Source organism: Heterocephalus glaber, unplaced genomic scaffold, assembly GCF_053883595.1.
Source record: "Heterocephalus glaber isolate CG9 unplaced genomic scaffold, H.glaber_assembly_v1.0 deba00001460, whole genome shotgun sequence".
In the NCBI taxonomy this organism is placed as follows: Eukaryota; Metazoa; Chordata; class Mammalia; order Rodentia; family Bathyergidae; genus Heterocephalus; species Heterocephalus glaber.
The window spans coordinates 11,051,990-11,076,127 of NW_028258307.1; the positions used below are offsets into that span (position 1 = coordinate 11,051,990).

The 24,138-nt window shown below is 40.1% G+C and overlaps 1 protein-coding gene and 1 long non-coding RNA gene across 4 annotated transcripts in view; one reads left to right on the forward strand and one right to left on the reverse strand.

Moving 5' to 3' along the window:
- The window catches only part of Psd3 (pleckstrin and Sec7 domain containing 3), a 517,630-nt gene that overhangs the window by 70,641 nt on the left and 422,851 nt on the right, over nt 1–24,138 (forward strand). The window lies entirely within an intron of this gene.
- Nucleotides 15,343–24,122, reverse strand: LOC110350024 (uncharacterized). The gene is made up of 3 exons (XR_002396291.2): nt 23,882–24,122; nt 23,523–23,650; nt 15,343–23,268 (listed from the first exon to the last, which is right to left on the reverse strand). It is a non-coding gene; the product is annotated as an uncharacterized LOC110350024 (long non-coding RNA).

Here is a 24,138-nt window from a genome sequence, read left to right on the forward strand (position 1 = left end):
ACAGGTCTGCCGCTGCAGGGCTCACGTGAGAGTCACCAAAACTGACATATTAAGGGAGGCACTCAGTCTGCATCTAATGTGTAATAAGCAGTGAATTTGTGTTAGCTCCTTATTGATGTAGCATTTGTCTTTTAAAAGTTGTTAAAGCTGAGAGTGGTGGTTCATGTCTGCTATCCTAGCATTCTGGGAGGCTGAGGCAGGAGGATTGCAAATTTGGGCCTAGCCTGCGCAATTTAGCCACTTAGTAAGACCTTGTTTCAAAAACTTTTAAAAATAGAAAAAAAGCTATAGCTCAGTGCAAAGGCTCTGGGTTCAACCCCAGTACTGCAGAAATAAAAATAGAAAGCTGATAAAAATGGAATGGACACTTAGTAAGACAGAGACTACTTTCTCTGTCACCAGAAGCAGGGCAGCAGAACCTGTGTGGCCACTTATTACAAATATGGCCTGGGGCTTCCTGATCTGAGGTTAGATCAAAACAGATGGTTGCCACATCCACGAGATTCCATGGAGTTTGCAGGGGAAAGGACCTGACTTCTTTGTGATCCTTCACCCTTACCTGCTGGATTCTTGCTAGAACCTGATGCTTGAGGACATATGTCATGACTCAGTATTATTGGACAAATGGTGTTAAATAGATCAAAGGTTATTTTCAGACTTTTGCCCTGTACTAACTGTAACTATATGAAAAATACCCAATAGGCTTGACTGCGCAGCTTCTGCCAAATTTTCCTGAGACTCCTTAGATGGTTTTCAAGTGGAGATTTTATTCAGCTAGTTCCCTGAGTCTGACTGTTTGTATTCTAAAATTGTACCCTTTTACTTTTTTCTTTTCTTTTTCCTTTCTCTTTCTCTCTTTCTTTCTTTCCTCCTTTCCTTCTTTTCTTCTTTCTTTCCTCCTTTCCTCTCTCTCTCTCTCTTTCTTTCTTTCTTTCTCTTTCTTTCTTCACTAATGAGGATCAAACCCAGAGATATTCTGTCACTGAACTATAGCCCCAGTCTTTTTTATTTTTATTTTGAGACAATGTCTCACTAAGTTGCCCAGGCACAACTCAAACTTGGGATCCTTCTGCCTCAGCCTCCCTAGTACCTGAAATGACAGGCATGCACCTACATGCCTGATTCAAATTATAATTTATTTCCCTCCATAGTCATATTTCCATAAATATTTATTTATCTCTACCTCATCATTTAATCTTTGAGCATGAAAGAATCAATTCTGGTTTTAAACTGCATGACAGCCAGGTGTGATGGGACATGCCTCTAATTCCAGCCCTTGGGAGGCTGAGGCATGAGGATTGCCACAAGTTGGAGGCCAGCATGAACTTCAAAGCAAGACTCTGTCTCAAAAAACCAAAATAAAATAAAATAAACAACATGACATTCTTTCTCATTTTTTTCATTTTATTTATTTTTCACTAATAACACTTTATGGTAACCAGCCCTTGCTCAGTTGCTAAACATGTGCCCGGTAACTGCTGAAACTCACACAGGCTGAACCGCACGGCTGTGGGGCTGGTTCTACTCCAGTCGCTTAGGAGACCTCAGTCCTGGGAGTGTTGCTGCCATTAGGAACAGTGCTTAAGAAAGGCCAGGAGTCCGCTGTGACCTGGGAGTGAAGCTGAGGAGGGGCTGAGGGACAGGAAATGAGACAGGGAACCAGGCAAGGGCAAAAGGTGGGATATAACAGTACATGGGGGGAGAGGACACAGGAGAGAGAGAGAGAGAGAGAGAGAGAGAGAGAGAGAGAGAGAGAGAGAGATGGAGGGAGGAGGGGAGGAGAGTGCACAAAGCACAGGAGGAAAGAAGAAAGTTGTAAAATCCTCCTAGTTTTGTTTGTTTGTTTTTACTGGCAAGACCTAACATCTACATAGATCTCTCAAATATAAGAGAAGCGCTATTCTTTAGGAATAACAATTAAGCCTTGAAAAATAAAATAGGTGGTCAAAGAGACAAGGAAATTTTTCTAATACAGAAGAGCATTCTGGTATGAATTATTTAATAGAAGCACTGCAGCCTCTCTGGCAGTATAAACTAGAATGGCTGCTATGAGCCATATGCTTTCCACAGCAAACTACAAACTGAGAAAAAAATAATTCAGGGAGAAAGCAACCTCATAACAAAAATGGTGTTGGTGGGCCTGGGATTTAGCTCAGTGGTTTCGCGCGTGCTGTGCAAGCACAAGGACCTGAGTTCAATTCCCGGTAACAACAACAACAACAAAAAAATGCTGTTGGTTGTATATCACTATCTCTTTGTTAAATGACTTTAAAATCTCATAAATATATGCATATTTTAACAAGATGGATTTAAAGATTAGTCTACTTACTTATCTATTTATTTATTTTTATGGCACTGGAGATTGAACCTAATTTTTTATTTTGAGAAAGAAGTCTTTCTAAATCACTAAGTTGCCCAATCTGGGCTCAGACTTGCGAACCTCCTGCCGCAGGCTCCCAGAGTGCTGGGATTACCCTTGTGTACCACTACATCTGGATTTGTAATTTTTACTGGTAGTATTTAAATGGCATTTTCACTAAGTGACAATTTTTAGGACATTAAAATAGCCCTTTTTCTCAATGTTAACAGTTTCAAAAATTCTTTAGCAGCTAAATATATGGTCACATTCAACTTATATTCAAAATAAATTAAGATGCAAATTCTACAGACTTAACAGTAATGTTGAATATCCATCAGTTACAAGTTATTAATACTTTCTTTGGAAATATTTTTACCTGAAAATTTCAGCAATGTATGAATATAGCTTAAATTTTCTTGGTTCATATTTTCCCCCCTTCCCCTGCCCTCCCTTCAACCCCTACATCCCTCCCTATTCACAAAGACTTTATTTCCTTTTCTCATATTAATTCCATTCCTTTCTTTCCTTTCCCCTACCCCTTCCCCTCTGCCCCTTTTCTTCATATTTCACATTATTTATTATACCTTTTAGTTGTTATTTACACTTTCAGTTTCTCACATTAGAGAAACTATTGGTATTTGCACATGTGTGTCCTATTTATTTCACTTAAAAGTATAGCCTCAATGTGCATCCATTTAGCAATAAATGTCTCCAATTTCTCATTTTTGATGGCTGAGTAGTACTCCATTTTATAAAAAAACCCCACATTTTCTTTGATGGGCATTTGGGCTGTTTCGAAGTTTTAGCTATTACAAACTGTGCTGCTATAAACATGGGTGCACATATATCACTGTGGTGTTATTCTTTTAATTCTTTGGGGAAGATATTCAGCAGGGGAATAGCTGGGTCAAATGGGACTTCAAGTCCTAGTTCTTTGAGGTACTTCCATACTGATTTCCACAGTGGTTGCACCAGTCTACACTCCCACCAGCAGTGGAGCAGGGTTGCTCTTTCCCCACAGCTGCGCCAGCATTTGCTACTGGTTGAGTTCATGATAGGAGCCATTCTTTTTGGGGTGAGGTGGAATCTCAGCATTGTTTTCATTTGCATCTCTCGAATAACCAGTGATGTTGAACATTTTTGCATATGTTTATTTGCCATTTCTACTTCTTTGTCTGAGAAATGTCTGTTCATTTCAGATGCACATTTTTGGATTGGGTCTTTAAATTTGGGAAGTCTGATTTTTTAAAGTTCTTTATAGATTCTTCATAGTAGTCCTTTGTCTGAAGGACAGCTGATGAAAACTTTTTCCCACATTGTGGGTTGTCTCTTCATACTGTTGGTGGTTTCTCTTGCTGTACAGAAGCTTTCCAGTAAGAAGAGATCCCACTTGTTGATAGTTTGTGCTAGTTCTCAGGCAACTGAGGTTTTGTTCATAAAATCTTTTCCTACACCAATGTCTTCAAGTGTTCTACCTAACCTCTGTTCCAGACGGTTCAGCGTTTCTGTTGTAATATTTAAATCTTTAATCCATTTCAAATTTAATTTAGTGCACGGTGAGAGATATAGGTCTAGTTTTAGTCTTTGGCAAGTTGAAACCCAATTTTTCCAGCACCATTTATTAAACAGGCTATCTTTCCTCCAGTGAGGATGTTTGGCTCCTTTGTCAAAGAGGAGGTGGCTGAGTGTGTCTGGAGTTGTTTCTGCATCTTCTAATCTGTTCCTCTGGTCCTCAGGTGTGTCTCTTTGCCTGTACCATGCTGTTTTGATCACAGTAGCTTTGTAATATAGTTTCAAGTTGGGGGTTGTGATACCCCCTGCCATGTCTCTGTTGCCTAGAATTGCTTTTGCTATTCTAGATCTCTTCTTTTTCCAAATGAATTTGTGGATTGTTTTCTCAAGGGCCATGAAGTATGCTGCTGGGATTTCAATTGGTATCTATATAGCAGTTTTGGAAGTATGGCCATTTTCATTATGTTGATCCTTCCTATCCAGGAGGAGGGGATGTATTTCCATTTTCTGATATCATCTTCAATCTCTCTTTTCAGAGTGCTTTAATTTTCAGAGAAGAGGTCTTTGATTTCTTTTGTTAGGTTGATTCCTAGGTATTTCAGTTTTTTGGATGCTATTGTGAAAGGAATTGTTTGCCCTATTTCTCTCTCAGTGAGTCTGTTGTTCATGTAGAGGATAGCTATTGATTTTTGTGTGTTGACCTTGTATCCAGCTACTTTACTAAATTCGGTTATTAAGTCTAGAAGACTGGAGTTCTTCGGGTCTTCTATATAGAGTGTCATGTCATTTGCAAATAATGACCATTTGACTTCTTCATTTCCTATCTTTATTCCTTTTATTTCTTTCTCTTGTCTAATTGCCGTGGCTAATGTTTCCAAGACTATTGAACAGGAGTGGTGATAGTGGACATCTTTGTCTTGTTCCTGATTTTAGTGTGAAGGATTTCAGTTTTTGACCATTTTAATGATATTGGTTTTTGGTTTTGCATAGATGGCTTTTATCAGATTGAGGTAGAGACCATCTATTCCAATTTTTTGTAGGGTTTTTATCATAAATGCATGTTGGATTTTTGTCAAATGCTTTTTCTGCATCTATTGAGATGATCATATGGTTTTTGTCCTTGGCTCTATTGATACAGTGTATGACATTGATTGACTTGCGTATCTTGAATCATCCCTGCATCCCTGGGATGAATCCCACTTGATCAGGGTGTATGATCTTCTTGATGATCTTCTGCATTCTTTTTGCCAGTGCCTTATTAAGGATTTTTGCATCTATGTTCATTAGTGAGATTGACCTATAGTTCTCTTTTTCAGTTGGGTCTTTTCTGCTTTGGGGATCAAGGTGATGCTTGCTTCCAGGAATGAATTAGGAAGTAGTGCTTCCCTTTCAATTTCACTGAAGAGTTTAAACAGTAGAGGCAGTAGTTCCTCTCTAAATGTCTTGTAGAATTCAGCAGTGAAGCCATCAGGACCCAGGCTTTTCTTAGTTGGTAAGTTTTGAATTACGTTTTCAATTTCATTGATTGATATTGGGTCGTTTAGAATATTTAGGTCTTCTTTGTTCAGCTTTGGTAATTCATACATATCAAGGAATCTGTCCATTTCTTCTGTGTTTTCCATCTTATTGGCATATAGGTTCTGGAAGTAGGTATTGATGATCCTCTGGATTTCTGCTGGGTCCGTTGTAATTTCATCCTTTTCATTCCTAATTGTGTGGATCTGGGCTTTTTCCTTCCTTTTTCTGATAATTGGCTAAGGGTTTGTCAATTTTGTTTATTCTTTCAAAGAACCAACTCTTGGCTTCGTTGATTTTTTAAATTGTTCTCTTAGTCTCTGTTGCATTGATTTCTGCCCTGATCTTTATAATTTCCTCCTTTTTATGGGCTTTGGGTTTGTGCTGCTCTTTTTCTAGAAGCTTGAGGTTCTGCATCAGGTTGTTTAATTGGGCTTGCTTTGTTTTCCTAATATGAGTATTCACTGCTATGAATTCCCCTCGTAAGAGTGCTTTCATTGTGTCCCATAGATTCCGATGTTTTATTGTCATTGTCATTTAATTGAAGGAACTGATTTCTACTTTAATTTCCTCTGTGACCCATTGGTTATTCAGAAGTGTGTTGTTCAATTTCCATGTGTTTATGAAAGTTTTGCAGTTTCTTTTGCCATTAATCACCAATTTCTTCACACTATGGTCTGATAATATACAGGGGATAACTTCAATTCCTTTGCACTTTCCTAAATATGTTCTATGAGTGAGTATGTGGTCTATTTTACAGAACAACCCGAGTGCAGCTGAAAAGAATGTGTATTCTGATTTTGTGGGGTGTTACACTCTGTAAACATCTGTTAAGTTCATTTGTTCAAGAGTTCGATTGAGTTCTAGTATTTCATTACTTATTTTTTAGTCTAGTTGATCTATCTATTTGTGACAGTGGGGTGTTGAGGTCCCTCACTACAATTGTATTAGTGCATATATGACTTTTCATGCCTGTTAGTATTTGTTTTATATAGTTGGGCACACTAGTGTTTGGTGCATAGATATTTATGATTGTTATCTCTTCCTGTTGGATTGTTCCCTTTACAAGGATGTAGTGTCCTTCTTTGTCTCTCTTAAGCAGTGTGGGTTTGAAATCCACTTGGTCTGCTAAGAGGATAGCTACTCCTGCTTTTTTTTAGATTCCTGTGGCATGGAGTATTGTTTCCCACCCTTTTACTTTCAGTTATAAATTTCTTTTTGAATTAAGTGTGTTTCTTGTATGTAGCATATTGTTGGAGCTTGCTTCTTGACCCATTCTGACAGTCTATTTCTTTTGATTGGTCAGTTGAGACCATTAACATTGATGTTTATAACTGATACATATTAAGTTATCTTTGTCATGACTTTTTCTTTTTGTTGGATTCTCCCCCTTTGCTTTTAATTTCTTGTGGTGCCTGATGGATTCATTCTGCTGAGCTTCCTGGGGTTGCGATCCTCATTGTCTTTTCCTAGGATTTTGTCTAAAATTTTTTGGAGTGCTGATTTGGTATTCATGAAGTTCTTAAGGTGCTCTTTATCATGAAAGTATCTTATTTGTCCAAGTTTGAAAGATAGTTTTGCAGGGTACATCAATCTGGGTTGGAGGTTGTTTTCCTTTAGGGCTTGGAACATGTTACTCCAAGCTCTTCTTGCCTTGAGGGTTTGTGTTCAGAAGTCTGCTGTGATTCTGATGGGCTTTCCTTTGTATGTAATTTGTTTCTTTTCTCTAACTGCTTGTACAACTTTGTTCTTCTGTTGGGTTTCTGGAATCTTAACAATTATATGCCTACGTGTACGGTTTTTTTTTGATCAAGGCTATTTGGAGTCCTACATGCCTCACTTATCTGTATGTCAAGTTCTTTTCCCCTGCTTAGGAAGTTTTTGCCATCACTTCTGTGAACAGTTTTTATGTCATCCTCACTCTCTCCTGTTTTTTAGTTGACTCCAATCAGTCTTATGTTATTCTTCTTTGCATTGCCTAGCAGCTGCTGGATTAATTTCTCATGGTTCCTTACAATTTTAAAGAAATTTTTCTTTTCTTGGTCACTAATTGCAATCTTATCTTCTATATCTGAAATTCTGTCCTCACTTTGGCTCATTCTGCTGCATAGACTTTCAATGGAGTTTTTAATATCTGGAAATCTGTTTGCATTTGTTTTATGGATTCCATTTGTTTCCTATGTTGGGATTCCATCATGTTCCGCAGCTCCTCTATTTTTTTATCTGTGTCCTCTCTAGATTTATTAATTATGTCTTGCATTATGGGCACAATCTCTACTGTTATCTGAGAAATTATTTCTGATTTCATTTTTTCCAGATCGTTTTTCTTTGCTAGTTCAGGGAGTCTAGGTGGTTGAGTATCAGAGTGTTCCATCTTGTTTCCCTTTGGGGTTGCTGTAGGTGATCTGGAAGTCTGGCTCTGAGGCTTGTTTACATATCTTCTTATTTCAACTGGACGGGGGGGGGGGGTGGTGCTGCTGGTGCCCACACGGCTCATCTCCTCTGTGCTGGGAGCAGTGGTAGGTTAGCCTGGAAGCCTTCTACTCTGCACTGGGAGCTGTGGCACGTTGACCCGGAAGCCTCCTCTGCACTGGGATCTGTGCCACGTTGACCTGGAAGCCTCCTCTGTTCTGGGAGCTGTGTCTAGTTTAAATTTTCATATAAATCAAATTTCCTCTCAATTTTTGTTTCTAAATGTTATATTTTACATATGAACATAAGGAGTAGACAGGTAATCCACAGACCCACATCAAGAGAGTGTCTGTGTGTTTGGACATAGTGCTAGGTAAGGAAATGTTGATTTTTAAAAACTAAAAAATCCACTGGGTCAAATGGCCAAGACCTGTAATCCCAGCTGCTTTGGAGCCCAAGCAGGAGGACTGAAAATTCAAGGCTAGCCTGAGCAACACCGCAAGCCCTTGTCTCAAAAACTGCAGTTAGAAAAATAAATTATAAAATAAAAATTGCTCAATAAATGCTAATGTTAGAGCAAATTCTTTGTAATTAATTCGGCAAATGGGTGATTGGTGTAATATGACCAGACAGGGCTCACTGACTTCAGCTTAGCACCCAGCATTGGTCCCTCTCTCCGGGTGTCCCATGACCTGAGCATCCTACTCCCAAAATGTCCCAAAATGTGTGAGTGGGCAGAGGGTTCTCCTCTCAGAAGTTGATCACCCTCCAAAGTAGCCTAGATTGGGAGCTGTATCCAATTAGAAAGTTTTTAAAATAAATATTATATTTCTACCAAACATTTGTTTTATCACCTGTGCCAAGAATCTTTAAAAGAACTTTCTCCTCTCTAAAATAAAGAATTTGATGGAGATAATGTCTAACACCTCTTTTAGTTCTGTTTTAGCTCAGTTCTATGAATCTGCAACTTTTGCTTATGGGTTGTTTTTCCTGTCTACATTTAGTTTATATACAGAAGCTAATTATCATCAGAACATCACCCCCATTCCTCACAAGTTGCATCCAACTGCACTATAATGAATCTAATAGACTTGTTGTTAATGATTTTTGTCCTAAATTTCCTTATTGGGAATTTTCTAGTTCATTCATCGGAGAGGAAGAAAACACCTTTTCCTACATTTTTGTTTAATACTTCTTCAGATTGTCATTGATTTCATTGAACAAAAAAAAAGTCAAATCAGCAGAGTAGATAATGTGAGGATTTAAAAATAATTACATTACTTCTCTTTTCCCTGCTGTGACTTTACTCCATAAAGTAGCATAATAAATATAATTAAACTGATAACTGTTTAGAAGCTATTGATCCACGTATTTTTGAACAACAGAATTCTTTTATGGTTTTCAAAACTTGTAACAATATATTCATTATTGGCCCTCGATTGTGTGTTGTTTGGGCGAGGTGTTAATCAAGGTGAGTAATGTTCCTGCTGTAATACAAATCTTTGCATTTCAAGAGCTTAAGTCCATAGAGGTTTCTGTCTTGCTTACTTCCTGGAATGTGTGTTAGCAAATGTTCTGGTTGCTCTGGGCTCTGACAAACTTCCAGGGACCAGACCAGGGAGCAGAGAGGATCTGCTGGAGATTATAGGTGCTAGGTCTTGAGGAAACATGACTGCTGCTGACATTCCACTGACCAGAACTAGTAACACAGCACTACCTAAATACAGTTGGGCTAGGAAATGTAGTCTTCCTTTGTGTGTAGGAGGAAACTGAAATGATTTAGTAAACAGACAGGATTGTTTCTGCCATACTCTTCTAAACTCATGAGTCTATTTGGAATGAGTTGAAGAAAAGGGACCTGAAGGGGGAATTAGTTGATTCAGGCACATCTAAGATCAAAATCAGTCTGTAACAATTACTATTTTGCATTCCTTCTGATTGAATGATTTAAAAATGAAGAAGTGGTAGATGGCTAACATAGGAATGTAATAAATAAGGTCTGAGTAGGGAAGAAGAAGTGGGGGGATTATTTACAGAATCTGGATATAATCTGTTTTGGGGTGGATGCTCCACCTTCCACTCTTATAAAGTCTAAACTGGCTTATAACCTTCCCTATTTCCTTTGTCACTGGATTTAACATTAAGCTCTCTCTTGATGCAATGTTAAGAGCATGGGAAAAGCAATTTAAATTCAAAGTAAGTTGGAAACAGCAATCAAAAAATTAAGAAATAGTAAAGCAATGAAGAAAATCAATGAAATCTTTGACAAGATCAAAAAAAAATGATAGGCCTCTACTTAAACTAATGAAATAGGCATAAATGACCAATATAAAAATTACTACAGATCATTCAAACATTAGAAGAATAATAAGGAAATACATTTTAAAACTTTATCCCAATAATTTTGACGATATAGATGAAATGGACTTCTTTGGAAGCTCACACATGAAGTAGATATGTGTATTTATATATATAGTTTTTTTTAATAAGAAGAGACTAAATGCTTTTCCCCTAAAGTCTGATATTAGGTAGGACTATTACCACTTCTATTTGATTTCATACTAGAGTTCCTAATCAGTAAAAAAAGGCTCTGAAAAGACAGTAATACTATCTTTTTTCTTTCAGCACTGTGGATGGAACCCAAGGGCACTCTACCACAGAGCTACAGGCCCAGTCCTTCTTTCCTTCTTGTTTTGATACAGAGGCTCACTAAGTTGCCCATGTTGGCCTTGAACTCACAATTCTGCTATCTCACTCAGCCGCCTAAGAATCTGAGATTACAGGCATGCACCACCGTGCTCGTTTTAAAACTGTCTTTATTCACAAATGCCATGATTAACTATGTAGAAAATTCAGGATTTCATTTTAAAACTAGTAGAAATAATAATTTAGCAAGGCCACAAGATACATGATTAACATAAAATAAATTTTGTTTCTTTATACTAATAGTGAAAAGTACAAAATTATAATTAAGAATACAATACGGTTACAATAGCATTAAAAAGCATGAAACACTTGGGTAAAAACTACATAAAAATGCACAAGTATTATTCACTGAAAACTACATAAAATTGCCAAAAGAAATCAAAAGAGACCTAAAAAAATGGTAAAATAGTAGATAGATAGATAGATGATGTTCATGTTTCAGAAGACTGAGACTGAGACTATCAATTCTATCCAAATTGTCTTACAAATTCAGTGAAATCCCAATCAAAATCCCAGTAGGCATTTTAAAAGAAATCAACCAGTTAACTCTCAAATTTATTGCAAGGAATTTACAGGAATCAAATCAATTTTAAATAACAGGAAGTGCAAAGTTGCAATGCTTACACAACTTGACATCAATCAAGATTTACTATAAGACTAGTAATCAAAAGTATGTATTAGTGTAAAGATAAATACATAGATCATTGGAGTAGAAGAGAGAGTTTAAAAATATGTATCTGGACAATTGATTTTCAGCAAGGTAATTAAATGGGGAAAGGATAATCTTTTCAAGAATTAAGGTGGAACAACAACTAGTTATCTGTATAGAAAAAAAAAAGACCTTCTACCTTCATATATATATAAGCTAAAACTTCTACAAGCAGAGTGATGTTGGATTAGGCAAAGATTTCTTAGGATACAAAACACAAACCATAAAAATACTTTTAAAATAGTAGATTGGACTTCATTTAAATTAAAACCTTTTGCTGTTCAAAAACACTCAAGAAACTGAAAAGGGCAGACAAAGACAAGGAAAAAAATACATGTCTGACCCAGAATTTGTATTCAGGATATATACAGAACTTCTTATGGGCCTGGTGGTAGTGCACTCCTGCTATCACAGTATTCTGAGAGGCAGGAGGATTAAAACTTCAAGCCCAGCCTGGGCAACTTAGTAACTTAGAAAGACCCTGTCTCTAAATTTTAAAAATAAGAAAATGGGGGCTGAGGATTTAGCTCAGTGGTTCTGCCACCTGCTTTGCAAGTACAAGGTCCTGAGTTTTATCCCTGGTCCAAAAAAAAAAAAAAGAAAAAGGGCCAAGTATTAGCTTAGTGCAAAGGGCCTGGGCTCAATCTCCAGTACCACACTAAAAAAAAAGAAAGAAAGAAAGAATTCTTACATTTCAGTGATAAGACAAAAAAATCCATTTTAAAAATGGGCAGAAGAAACAGATGCATTGCAAAAGAAAATATGTGAGTTTAAAATAGGTACAGTACATAAAAAGATGTTTAGTAACATTCATTGTTAGCACATGCCAGTGAAACTATCATGTGTTACTACTATATGCTCAAAGGCTAAACTTTTGTTTAAAACTGACAATACTGAATGTTGGCAATAATGAAGAACATTGGAACTCTCATACATTGCAGATGGGAATGCAAATTAGTATAAATAGTATAGTCACTTTTGAAAATGAGCAGATTTTGTAAAAAAAAAATTACATTAACCGTATGACCCAACAATATTACTTCAGTGTATTTATCCAAGAAAACACATGTACACATACAAAAAAATTGAATGTAGGGCCAGGGATTTAGTTCAGTGGTTTCGCCACCTGCTGCTCAAGCACAAGGACCCGAGTTCGATCCCTGCTACCAAAAAAACCCCCCAAAAAACAATGAATGTGGAGGTTCATGAAATTTTATTTGTTATAGACAAAAGAGTAACACAATCTAAATGTCCATCAGTGGATACATGAATTATATGTCCACACAATAGAACACTATTCACCATTAAAGAGTAATCAACTACATATCCATATGTGTAAATACAGACGAATCTCAAAAGCACTATGCTATGTGAAAGAAGGCAGACACAAAGATTCCATGCCATGTGATTCCATTTATATGAAATTCTAAAAAGGACAAAACTCCAGGGAGAGGAAGGAGGTCAGGAGCTGCTAAGATGCCACATCCTGGGGGAAAGGACCAGCTGCTTTGCTGCAAAGGGCCCGGTGGCACAGAACTTTCTGCAGGGAGCCAGTGGGGAAGAAATATCTTGAGTGGGGTGATACTCTTACAACTCTGTATATCTGATAAATTCATCAAAGTGTACACAAAATTGATGTTTTGCAGACAGGAGTAGTATATAATACTTTAAAAAAGCTGATTTTGGAAGGGGAAAAGTCCCAACTTTTTCTGGGGTTCCTGACTGTGGAATAATAAAAACCAAAAGGACCAGATGCCTGGTTTCACGGAACTTAGGAGTAAAGTGACTCAAAACCCACTTTTTCTGAATTCAGCCCCAAGAACTTGTCTCCTGTTGTCACTGTTGGTAGGTTACTCAGCAATTATATTCAGAGTAGGAGTCTTTAATGGGAGAGATCTTTCTTTAAAAAACACCTAAGTTTATGGAGATTCTAAAATGTAAATGTTTATGTGCATGTTTTTGTGATGAGAATTCTATTAGAAATTCCAATCTACTTTGTTGAAAATACCAATCTTTCTCTCTTTAGAGCCACTAAAATCAAGGGAATTCCTAAACAAGTAACATGTTACTTCTGCCCCAAATAAGGAGACAGGATCCATTCATTAATTCATTCATTCATTCATGGAACACTAGTTGAGCACTTTCTACGTAGTAGGCAACATGTTTAGCACTGGGGGTGAAAACTAAATAAATACAGATATGGTCTTTGCCACCTGGAAAGCTCTGTTAGACTAGCCTGAGTTTCTTAGAGTCACGATTCAGAACAGAGTCAGCTTCTGAAATTTGTTGTTGTCACTAAAGTCTTGCCAAAACATTGTGAGGGTCATGAAAACAGGGACTGCTTTCAACTGAAAGCTCTTAAAATCTCAGAATGCTGGAATTGGGCAAGCAGGAAAGCCAAGTGTTCTCATTTGTAGAAGAAGAAATGGAAGCCTAGGAACTTGGAAGTTTTGTGGAAAAAGAAAACTGTTTGTCTATTCACACAATTCTTCTGACACCTAATGTGAGGGGTTTTTTTCTTAACAATCATTCTCCAATTCTCCGAGGACATCAAGTGGGTGTCCCAGTGTCCTCTTCTTCTCTGATACTATCTACCTGGAGTTCCTGTCATAGCTCACAAGTTGAAGAGCCCAGTTCCACAAGACTGTTCCCGTTGCAGATGTTAGCAGCAAGTCCCAAGTTATCACCTATACTGCTGACCAACCAACTATAAATCAGGGGTTTGTGACCCCTTCTTAGGTCTGCAATTTGCTGGAATGGCTCATAGGACTACAATGCCAAGTTTATTTATAGTTATCAGTTTCTTAAAAGGACACAATTTAGGAGCGGCTAATGGAAAAGAAGCCTAGAACAAAGTGGCACAAAGTGGCACAAAGTGGGACAGAGGACTTCCATGGCCTCTCTGCGCACACCACATCATCATAATAATGTACTCACCAACCTTTAAGCTCGACAAACTTCTTCCTTCAAGAGTTTTTATAGAGCCAGGGGTGGTGGTGTGCATCTCTAATTCCACCCATGTAGGGTAAGGCAGGAGAGTCATGAGTTCAAGGATAGCCTAGGCTGCATAGCAAGACCCTGTCTCAAAATCAGATGGCAAACAAACAAATAAATAAACAAACAGCTTTTTATAGAGTTTAATCTCCAGGTCCACTACCATTTCTGAAGTTCAGGGGGTGGCGCTGAAAGTGCCAACCCTTGTATCACGTGGTCTTTCTGATGACCAACCCCAGCCTGAGGCTGCCCATGGATCCTGCCCTAGTTCACCTCATTAGCATAAATTCAGGCTCCATCCAAAGGGATTCTTTTATGAATAGAAGACTCTCCTATCAGGGAGTTTTAAGAGCCTCCTGCTAGGAACCAAAACACAGATCAAACACAGTTCTTATGTGTCCACACTCGATTAGACAGGGAGCAGCCTGGGACCCTGTCTGTCCCCTGACTCTGGTTCAGGAGGAGATAGCTTCCCCTGTCACCACCCACTGCAGAGAAGCTGCATTACTGTGCTATGCCTTCTTCTTCGAAACGTTCCAAGGTGCTCATATAATTTGAGCACATATGCAGGCATGGATCATTTTTACCCTGGAAAAAATATCACAAATGAAATGTTTATTTCAGCGAAAAAACGGTTTTTTTATGGAATCTCCCTTTGATACAGACACTGTTTTTAAAAGGATTACTCTTCATTCTTGGAATAATTCTACAAAAGTGATTAGTTGTTTGAGGGAAATAGGGGCTTTTTCTCTTCAATCATTTGCAGGAATTGTTTTGATGGTAAAGCATTTTCCAGTGGAGTCGGGGGCAGCAGACAGACTTTCGAGGGTGAAATAGAACAGCAGCTGTAGCTATGACCTGTGTAAAGATGTGAGGCTTACTTTTTTAAAAAATTAAGTTTATTTATTGGTACATTTTAGGTATACAATATAGTTACATTCATCATTGGGATCTTGTACCTTTACAGGGTGTATCTTGGTTCTCATTTTTTCCCCCATTCCCCTGCCCTCCCTTCACCTCCTCCACCCTTCCCTATTTACAAATAATTTGTTTCCAGTTTTATCCTTTTCTCATATTTTTTCTTTTCCCTTCTCTCCTTCCCCCATCCCTCCCATTTCCTCTATTCCTTTAGATCTTTTCTTCCTATTTCACAGTATCAATTATGCATTTTGATCCTTATTTACACTTTTAGTTTTAAGTGAAATAAATAGGACACACGTGTAAATACCGAAAATAAAGTTTCTCTGGTGTGAAAAACTAAATGTGCGGCTTACTTTTAATGGTTGAGTCAGCACATAGTATAGATGCTCCTCAGTTTACTAAAGAGTTACATTCCAATAACCCATTTTAAGGACCTCATTAATTTGAAAATGTATCAAACAAGGCTAACCTACCAAACATCCTAACTTAACAACGAAGTACAATGTCAGGTGCTGTCTATCCCAAGGTCTCTGGGCCCCCGACAGGCCTGGACATCTAGTAATGTGGCCCCAAAAGACTGCAAACTTTTTTTTTTTTTTGTGGTACCAGGGATCGAACTCGGGACCTTGTGCTTACGAGGCAGGTGCCAGAACCACTGAGCTAAATCCCTGGCCCAAGATTGCAAACTTTTAAAGTTGTGTGTTTTTTGCCAATATATTTCATGATTTGATTAGGTAGTGCTCAGGCAAGGACTGTACAGGTGTTAACAGTTTTTATCTAGATGTCTCCTCCTGTGCTCATAGGTGGTGCTTTGGGGAGTTGATTGGATTACCCCACTGGTGAGTCGCAGCTAAATGTGATGTTGGGAGGTGAACCCTGGTGGGAGGAGGTGAGTCACTGGGGCCAGGCAGGGAAGGATCTATATCCCCCTCTCCTCCCTTCATTACTCTCTCTGCTTCCTGCCTGCCATGCCATGAGGTGTTTCTTCTCTGCTGTGCCCCTCTACCATGGCACCCTGCCTTGGACCAGCCTAGTATGGACTGAAAGCTCTATGATCTGTGAGCCAAGATGAACCTTCCCTCCACAGAGTGGCTGGGTGTCAGGTGTTGTGTCTCAGTGGTGAGAAAGTAACTACGACAGCAGGTCACAGAGAATGCAGTGCAGGGGAGGAACAGTGTGGTGCTAACTCTGCCTCCTGTGACCATCATGGGGGTCAAATTGAAGACTGCGTGTATCAGACCTCACATGTGCTTATGGGACTTGGCAAGTACAGCCCAGCAATTATCAGTAGTATTTCAGCCTACCTACACGTGTGTACTTGTGAAGTCAGACGTTTATTATTATTAAGTAGACATACAGACTTTCTTATTTAATGATTAAATTTGGGTTTGTGTTATTTCATGAAATAATGTAATAAGTTCAAAGTTTTTTTAGCAGCTGTGGTGTAGGAAGCACACCACATAAAGGTATCAAATGGTTTTTTTGCCTGTGATATTGTTATAATTACATACGCAACATCACTAGTGCTAGAAACATAATAAAAACACTAAAAAGTAACAGTTTTCTTTTACCTATATGCATTAACGTTATATTATGTATTCTGTATGTGGCCCGAGACAATTCCTCTTCACTCAATGTGGCTCGGGCATACCAAAATGATGGCTACCCATGCTGCAGAACTCAGTCATTTATCCTCACGGAGGTGCGGCTGGCTGGACACAGCGACATACTGAATATTGCTAGGCAGGGAAAATAGCAAATTCAAACTGTGAAGTACAGGGCTGGAGATGTAGCTCAGCATCAGTGCTTGTCTCTCATGCGTGAAACCATGGATTCAATGTCCAGCATGACAAAACAAAACAACCAAATTTTGATGTATGGAATTTTGAATTCCATACTAAATTCATATCATTTTTGAGCCACTGCAAAGTTGAAAAGCCTAAGAGGACTTAGTCAGGGACTGTTGGTACTGTACAGCTTTGGTCGTAAGGAAAACCAACCAATGTAATTATGGTACCTTTGGGCCAAACTTTCACTTGTCTTTTTTTCTTCCCTGGTACTGGGAATTGAATGGAAGGCCTTGGAACTGAGCTACATCTCCAACCCTTTAAAAATTTATTTTTTGTCTTGAGATAGGGTCTCGCTAAATTACTCAGTTCTCCAGGCTTAGGCTTGAATTTTCAATCCTCCTGTCCTCGCCTCCCACACCTGTCCTATATTTGATGTCTCCTATGTGAGGCAGTACTGTAGAACAGTTTTCTTTGCCTTGATGGAAATAATCTAGATCTGCATGATTTAAACATTACAGCCATTCATCATCTGTGGCTATTGAACACTTGAAATGTGACTAATGGGGCTGAGCAAATGAATTTTTAAATCTAATTTTCTTTTAATTCATTAAATTGCAATGGCCACAGGTGTCGAGTAGCTATTGAATTAAGACATAGCAGATGTGACCAGTGAGACATAAGAAGTGACCTAACATTCACAATGTAGGTGCAGTGGATTGGGCCAAATGTAGATGTGGGATTTTCTTCAGTGACAGCTGATGACCCAGGACTAAGCTTCCAGAATCATCACCTCAAATATGAATATGCAGTGCAGCTGATCAAGTCTATATACTATATGCATGTGCAATATATTTGTAGTGACCAAAATGATTTTTTTCAAGCTAAGAAGTTTGAGAGAATGGTGGAAGGGATTCTTTCCAGGGTCTCCTGAAGTAGACTGTGATACACATGGCAGATTCTCAAAGTGACGGTGAAACAACTGCACTCCCCCTGCAGATTTTTACAGAAATGTCCTCAGAACTTGTTCCACAATCTTGGATCCCACCCTGGCATCAAAGCTATAAACAGAAGTGAGAATCTGAGGAGAGAGGGAGAAGATGGTGATACAAGTTGTTGCCAGGCCCTGTCTTCATTTAGAGGGCGGGTTGGGGGTGCTGCTCTCGAACCCCCAGCCTAATGAAGGAGACCCCTGGAGAAATCTGCGGTTGTTCTCTACAGCTGGAGAAAATGAGGAGGCGGCCTCACTCACACCTCAGAAAGCCAGTGGGGGTGGCTTGGCAGGAAACCTGGGGTGAGGGCCATGATCACCTTTGCTGTGTGGTTGGCCTTAGCCCTCATGCCCAGAGCAGCTTAAGCAAGGGGCAGGGGACAGTTTCTTGTGAACTGATGCAGCCGTGGGCAAGAAAGTCTTTCTGTGTGGGATCCATTCAACGGGGTGGGCAGGAGAGCCTCAGCAGGAAGAGGAGGTGTCCCAGGGAGTCCTTAGGGCTAACGGCAGGAGCACAGGGCCTCACTCACTCACCCCTTCCCACCGCTCTGTCCTAGCGGAAGCCGAGAAGATTTAACAAGGCTAAGTCAAGTTTGCACTCAGGACTGGTAACAGAACTGACTCTGTGTGCAGAGAACCTACAAGTGGGCTGAAAACTGCCTGGCCTGCCACTTTCCATCTCCTGGTGGGGAAGTCTCTCTTACAGAGTAATGGAATCATGGAAGATTTGGTCAAACAGAAATGGAACCCAGTCAACATCCCTATCGTGATGCATATGTGGATTTCATTACATATTCTTGTTATAATTCCAAGAAGTTGTGGTAGTTTTTTGGTAGCAAAAAATAAAATATTAATTAATTTCTATCATCCTGGAAAACAATGTATTAAGTAAATCCATCTTTGTAGTTAATTCCAGAAGTAACTATTTTTTTTTTTTTTTTTTTTTTTTTTAGACAGGATCTCCCTATGTTGCTTGGGCTGTTCTTAAACTCACTATGTAGCCCAGGGTGGCCTGGAAATCAGTGATCCTCCTGCCTCAGCCTCCGGCGTGCTGGGATTACAGGCATGTACCACCATGCCTGGCAGAAGTAACAATTTTTGCAAACAGTACTTGTGAATAAATATTAGTCTCACCAGGTCAGGGAAGAAATTAGTTTGAGACAAAGTAAGATACTGCTGGGATTATAGGAATATAATGCTAGCGCTTCCATTGTTTTTTGTTCTCATTTTGTTTTGGTTTTTTTGTTATGCTGGGGGGTAAACTTAGTACAGATGGGATATTGGGGGGCTGCCCCTCTTCCCACTTGAGCTTCCAAAACAACCTTAAGACCATTCCACATAAGCACAGACCACAGCACATGTAAACCCTTTTTCTTTCTCATGCTTAGACTCAAGAGCTTGATTTGCCTGCACAGCGTGCATTTTTCCTATTTTGTCATCCACTTCCACGTTCACAACCTTCAATACAGGTAGCCACTGGTGGCCTGATTGCTCCACCCCAGCCTTGCAGGTCCACAGTTCTCCCCCATTTAGTTGGTGCAGCACCATCTTTCTAGTGGTTTAACTGTAAACCTTTGAGCCATCTTCGCCTTTCTTTCTCTTACACCTTGGATCCATCTCTAAGCACCTGTCAGCTCCATAGCACTAGAACGTGAACACTTCTTACCACCCCCTTTGATCCCAACCTGGAGCTAGCTACCGTTCTTGTCGCTTGCTTGCAGTTTTGCAATAGCTTCCTAATTCACCTCCCTGCTTTTATCACACAGGGGGATCTGTCCTGATAAAAGATTTGTCAGATCATATCACTTACCTGTGCAACATCTCCCCAGTGCAGTTGGGAGCCCTGTGCATACAATGACCTATCCACAAGAGCCCACACATACAATGACCTATACAATTCCACATATCACACCTCCTCGTAGTCCTTGGCTTACTCGGCTAACAGCCTTACTGTGCTCAGCACACACCAGGAAAGACCCCAGGGCCTTTGTGCTTCCTCACATATCTGAGGGGCTTCATCTCTCATCTCTTTTAGGTCTCTGTTCAACTTTCACCTTATCAGTAAAACCTTCTCAGGACACCCTTTGCTACTGTACTGAATCCCATGCCTCTTATTCCTTATCTCCTTTTTTTGCTATTTTTTCTCCAAAGCATGTAGCACCTTATAACATCCCATTTATTTACTTACCTTGCTTATTTTCTGCTTTCCTAAGCTCATTAGTCTATAAGGCTCATTAGGAAAGAGATATTGGGTGTCCTGCTATAGTCAGTGAACTACAGCTACTACATAATAAATGTTCAATAAATATTTGTCACATGAATGAATAATTATGCATAGGAAGGATAACAATAAGTGGAGACCTTTACTATAAGTGTATATTATTATTGTTTTCTCCCCAGACTTAGCCTTACTTATTTGGGTCTTGGTAATAGGTGAGTGGAGTCTACCTTATGCCTGTGCCCACTCTCTGAACTGACATTCCTTATGCACTTGACCACAGGCAGGAAGCATCCACACCCTCCTCTAGCTTCCCCTCTTCTTTACTGTCTTTAGTCACCCAAGCACACTAGGCACATCTTTGCTCTTTGCTTCTTGTCTCCTATCCATCCAACGCCTACTCAGTGTTCAGCAGAGTCCCAACAGGCAAATGGCTTTGTTTTTACATTTTACAATTTGGTTTTACACAAATTCTCTCAGCTTCGTCTCAGGCTACTGAAATTCAAGCACAATCTGATTTTAGGTAATATCAAATCTTTCTGTCTTGGGTAGTGGAAAATTTCAACAATTATTTATTGAGCTCCTGTTATGGACCAGGCACAGTATGTGAAGCTAGAGATATGGCAATAATACTAATATATCAATGGTTTTTCTGCATTTGGTATATGTATTAGCTAGCTTTTTGTTGCTGGAACAACTTAAAGGAGAAAAGGCTTATTTTGGCTCACAGTTTTAGAGGTATTAGTCCATGGTCTGCTGGCTCTAAGACAGAAACATCATGGGGAAAAGGAAAGCTGCCCATCTCAGGGCATCCAGGAAGCAGAGTAAGAGGGAAAGACCAGAGAAGAAGGGGCCCGGGACCCTTGAGTATTTCTCTTGTTTAAAAATCTTGTTTTTCCTTTAATGTAGTTAAAATTTATATATAGAAAAATGTACTATGTATAGCTCTTAAGTACAAATTTTGATGAGTTTTGATCAGCGTAACTAGCATCACATCACTCAAATAAAACATCAGCACCACAGTCCTCAAGGTCCCATCCCCACAACCACCCAGACACACCCAGAAATGTGCTTCTAGGTATCTCTCAAGCCAATCAAGTTCACAATCAAGACTGACCATTACAATATGATGCATAAAGGATCCTAAGTACATACTGAAGTGCGTGTCTCAGGCATTCTAATTGAAAATACTGCAGATGTTAGAGCTATTTGTGTTTGTGATTTAAAGTAAAAATTTCTTCCTTTTTGTTTTTGTACTGGGGATTGAACTCTGGACCTTGTACTTGCGAGGCAGGTGGCAGAACCACTGAGCTAAATCCCCAGCCCTAAAAATTTCTTTCTTTAAATGCATATTCTAAGACTCTTGAATTGTTTAAGAATACAGATAATATGGAGGAGTCAGAGTGAATTCTTAAATTTCTTACTGTTCTGACATGAAACAACTTATGACTATGAGATGACAAAATTCATAACACAGATTAACAAAAAAGTTACTGGGTTTTGCTTAAAGTGTGGGGTTCATCTCTTTCCATTCACTGTTTCATTTCTGGTTTGAGGGGTACATTTCTTTCCACACCTGAGTCAATTACCTTGGCTTTCACCTGGAATAAAGAGTTTTCCTCTGATCCTTGGGTATCCACATATTATATATTCAGACTCACTTGGTTAAGGAAAGAACATTTTTAAAGTCTTGGATCCACATGTTCAACATTAAATCTCAAGACAGAATCCAAGTGGCTCTTTGCCTCTGCCTTCTGTAAGATCCCTCTCAGCCTCAGGTTTTATCAGCACCCCTACCATGTACATGTGTGTGATACACACACACAGGTCTTCATCTTACAGCAGTGCAATGGACACTTCATAGATTTCTCTAGGCTTTCAACCTAAGACAATGAATGGACAATTTTAGAATTTCCCTTGATTGAAATTCCTGTATTTTTTTCTTTAATTGAGGCAAAATTTATGTATAGAGCAATGTACAACTCTTAAATATAAATTTTGATGAATGTTACCAACATCATCCACTTTACATCATCTTGGAAAGTTACTTTATGCCTCATTTAAAAACAAAGAAAAGAACATTTAACGTTAATCACCACACAAAACTATTTGAAATGGCCTGAAATCCTACAGTTCATATGTGAAAGGAATTTGTGCGATCTTCTAAAATTTGATACTATACCAAAAGTGCACATATTTTTTATCAATAATAGTAGCAGTAGTAATAATAATAAAATTTAGCAAGGTGTGGTGGTATTTTCTGAATTTGGTGATGTTTGTGGGATTTGTCAACTTTTAGAAATTTGTATTTGAGATTACAAAAAAGAATCCATAATCTGGACTTTTCCATGACCTCCAGAAAACAGTGAGGATTAAATGTTTGGTAAGAGTTCATCTTCTGTTCTATTTCTCATTCTGACCTTCCGTACTTAACATCTTGCCTACTGTACGGTTTTCCTTTCTTTCCACCTCACATACACAGGGCTCAGGGATGGAGCTGGTGGAGGAATATGATACTGGATAAATATACACCAGCCCATGCCTCTTACAGGGGCTGTTCTTGCTCAGCGGGTCTTGTGGCCTCCTCCTTTCTTTCCCCAAGGTGAATGCTTATGTATAATATAGTAACTTCAGCTGGATTCCTGGGGACCATTCCCAGTCTCTTAGCTAGTAAGCTCACATAAACTTAGGTTGACTTTTCGACCTATATGAAGTTATGTCTGGGTTTGTAAGTTATTGGTTAATTCTCCAGCTTAAAACCACCAGGCCACTGACCTGTCACCAGGGTAACGACTCATTCTTACTCACTGTACTCGTTGTTACCCCAAGAATCACTGCACTGATTCTTTGCCCCAAATCACCAGACCTCAAGATCAAGGAGTTTAATGGGAATAGGCACCCAGAAGCCGGCTCTGTAAGGTATTAGAGAGATAACTGGGTCCCTGGCAGCCTAGACACTTGCCCCTGCTGGTTTTCCCACAAGGACTGAGATCAGTCTTCCGGAAGTTGGAAAGCATTTGTATCTCTGTGTCCACTCTCTTGTTCTGGTTCCTCTGGTGGATGCCGTGGGCTGACTCTGATGAGACGATCAGATCAAGGAAAAGTAGGTGACTCACAGGGTCTTGCTGTGTCCTTGCTAGGCTCCTGCTCAGGGGACAGACAGCAGTTAAGCTCACCAGGCAGCTCAAGCTGACCTGGAGGACTGGCTCCTCGGGGCAGCAGGAAACCTGATCCCTACCCTCAGCTCTAAACTTGGCCACGTTTGTCACTTCCCTTTCCTTGGACATCTAGCGGTCATGTGACTAAGACTGCACGCTGCCACAGAAACCCAGGACCCCCCCCCCCCCCCCCGTCGCGTAGCTGGCCCCCTGGGGTTCGCCTCCTCAGACCCTCTTTACCTGGACTGGACCTTAATGGTGAAAGGGGTGGTTTTAAGGTCTCCCTCTCCCAGAGGAGGGCGCCTTTCCAGCCCAAGTCGCTGGCTCGGATCCAACGGAGAAGAAAAAAAGGGCACAGGTCCGAGGCACTGCCAAAGGAAAATGCAGTTAAGTGACCTGTCCCGGCGGGACGGTCCGAAGAGAGGCCGCGGGAAGAACCGGGGCGCCATGTCCTTCCTGGAGGGAGCCCCCTAAGGGGCAGTGGGCCTTTCCAGGGCTAGACAGGTCCCGGGGAAGACTCCGCGGGTGGCGGCTCGTCGCAGGGGCGTCCCCTCCAGAGGGGCCAACGAACCACAGCTCGGAGCCACGCGGCGCCTCACCTGGCTGCGGTGGCCTCAGGGGACGCGCGCCCCCGACCCGCGACCACCTGGGACCCGGGGCCAACTCCTCTCGGGTCCCCTCCCACCGCCTTCCTGAGAGGAAACGCCTGCAAAGGCGCCGCTTACTTTCCTCGGGTGGGAAGGCGGCGGGGAAGAAGACAAAGCAACAGGCAGGTTTCTGCAGCCGGGCTGAGCCGGCCGCTTGCAGGCTCGGGAGGCCCCGAGGCCTCGGGCACCGCCCCCGTGCCCGCCCCTGC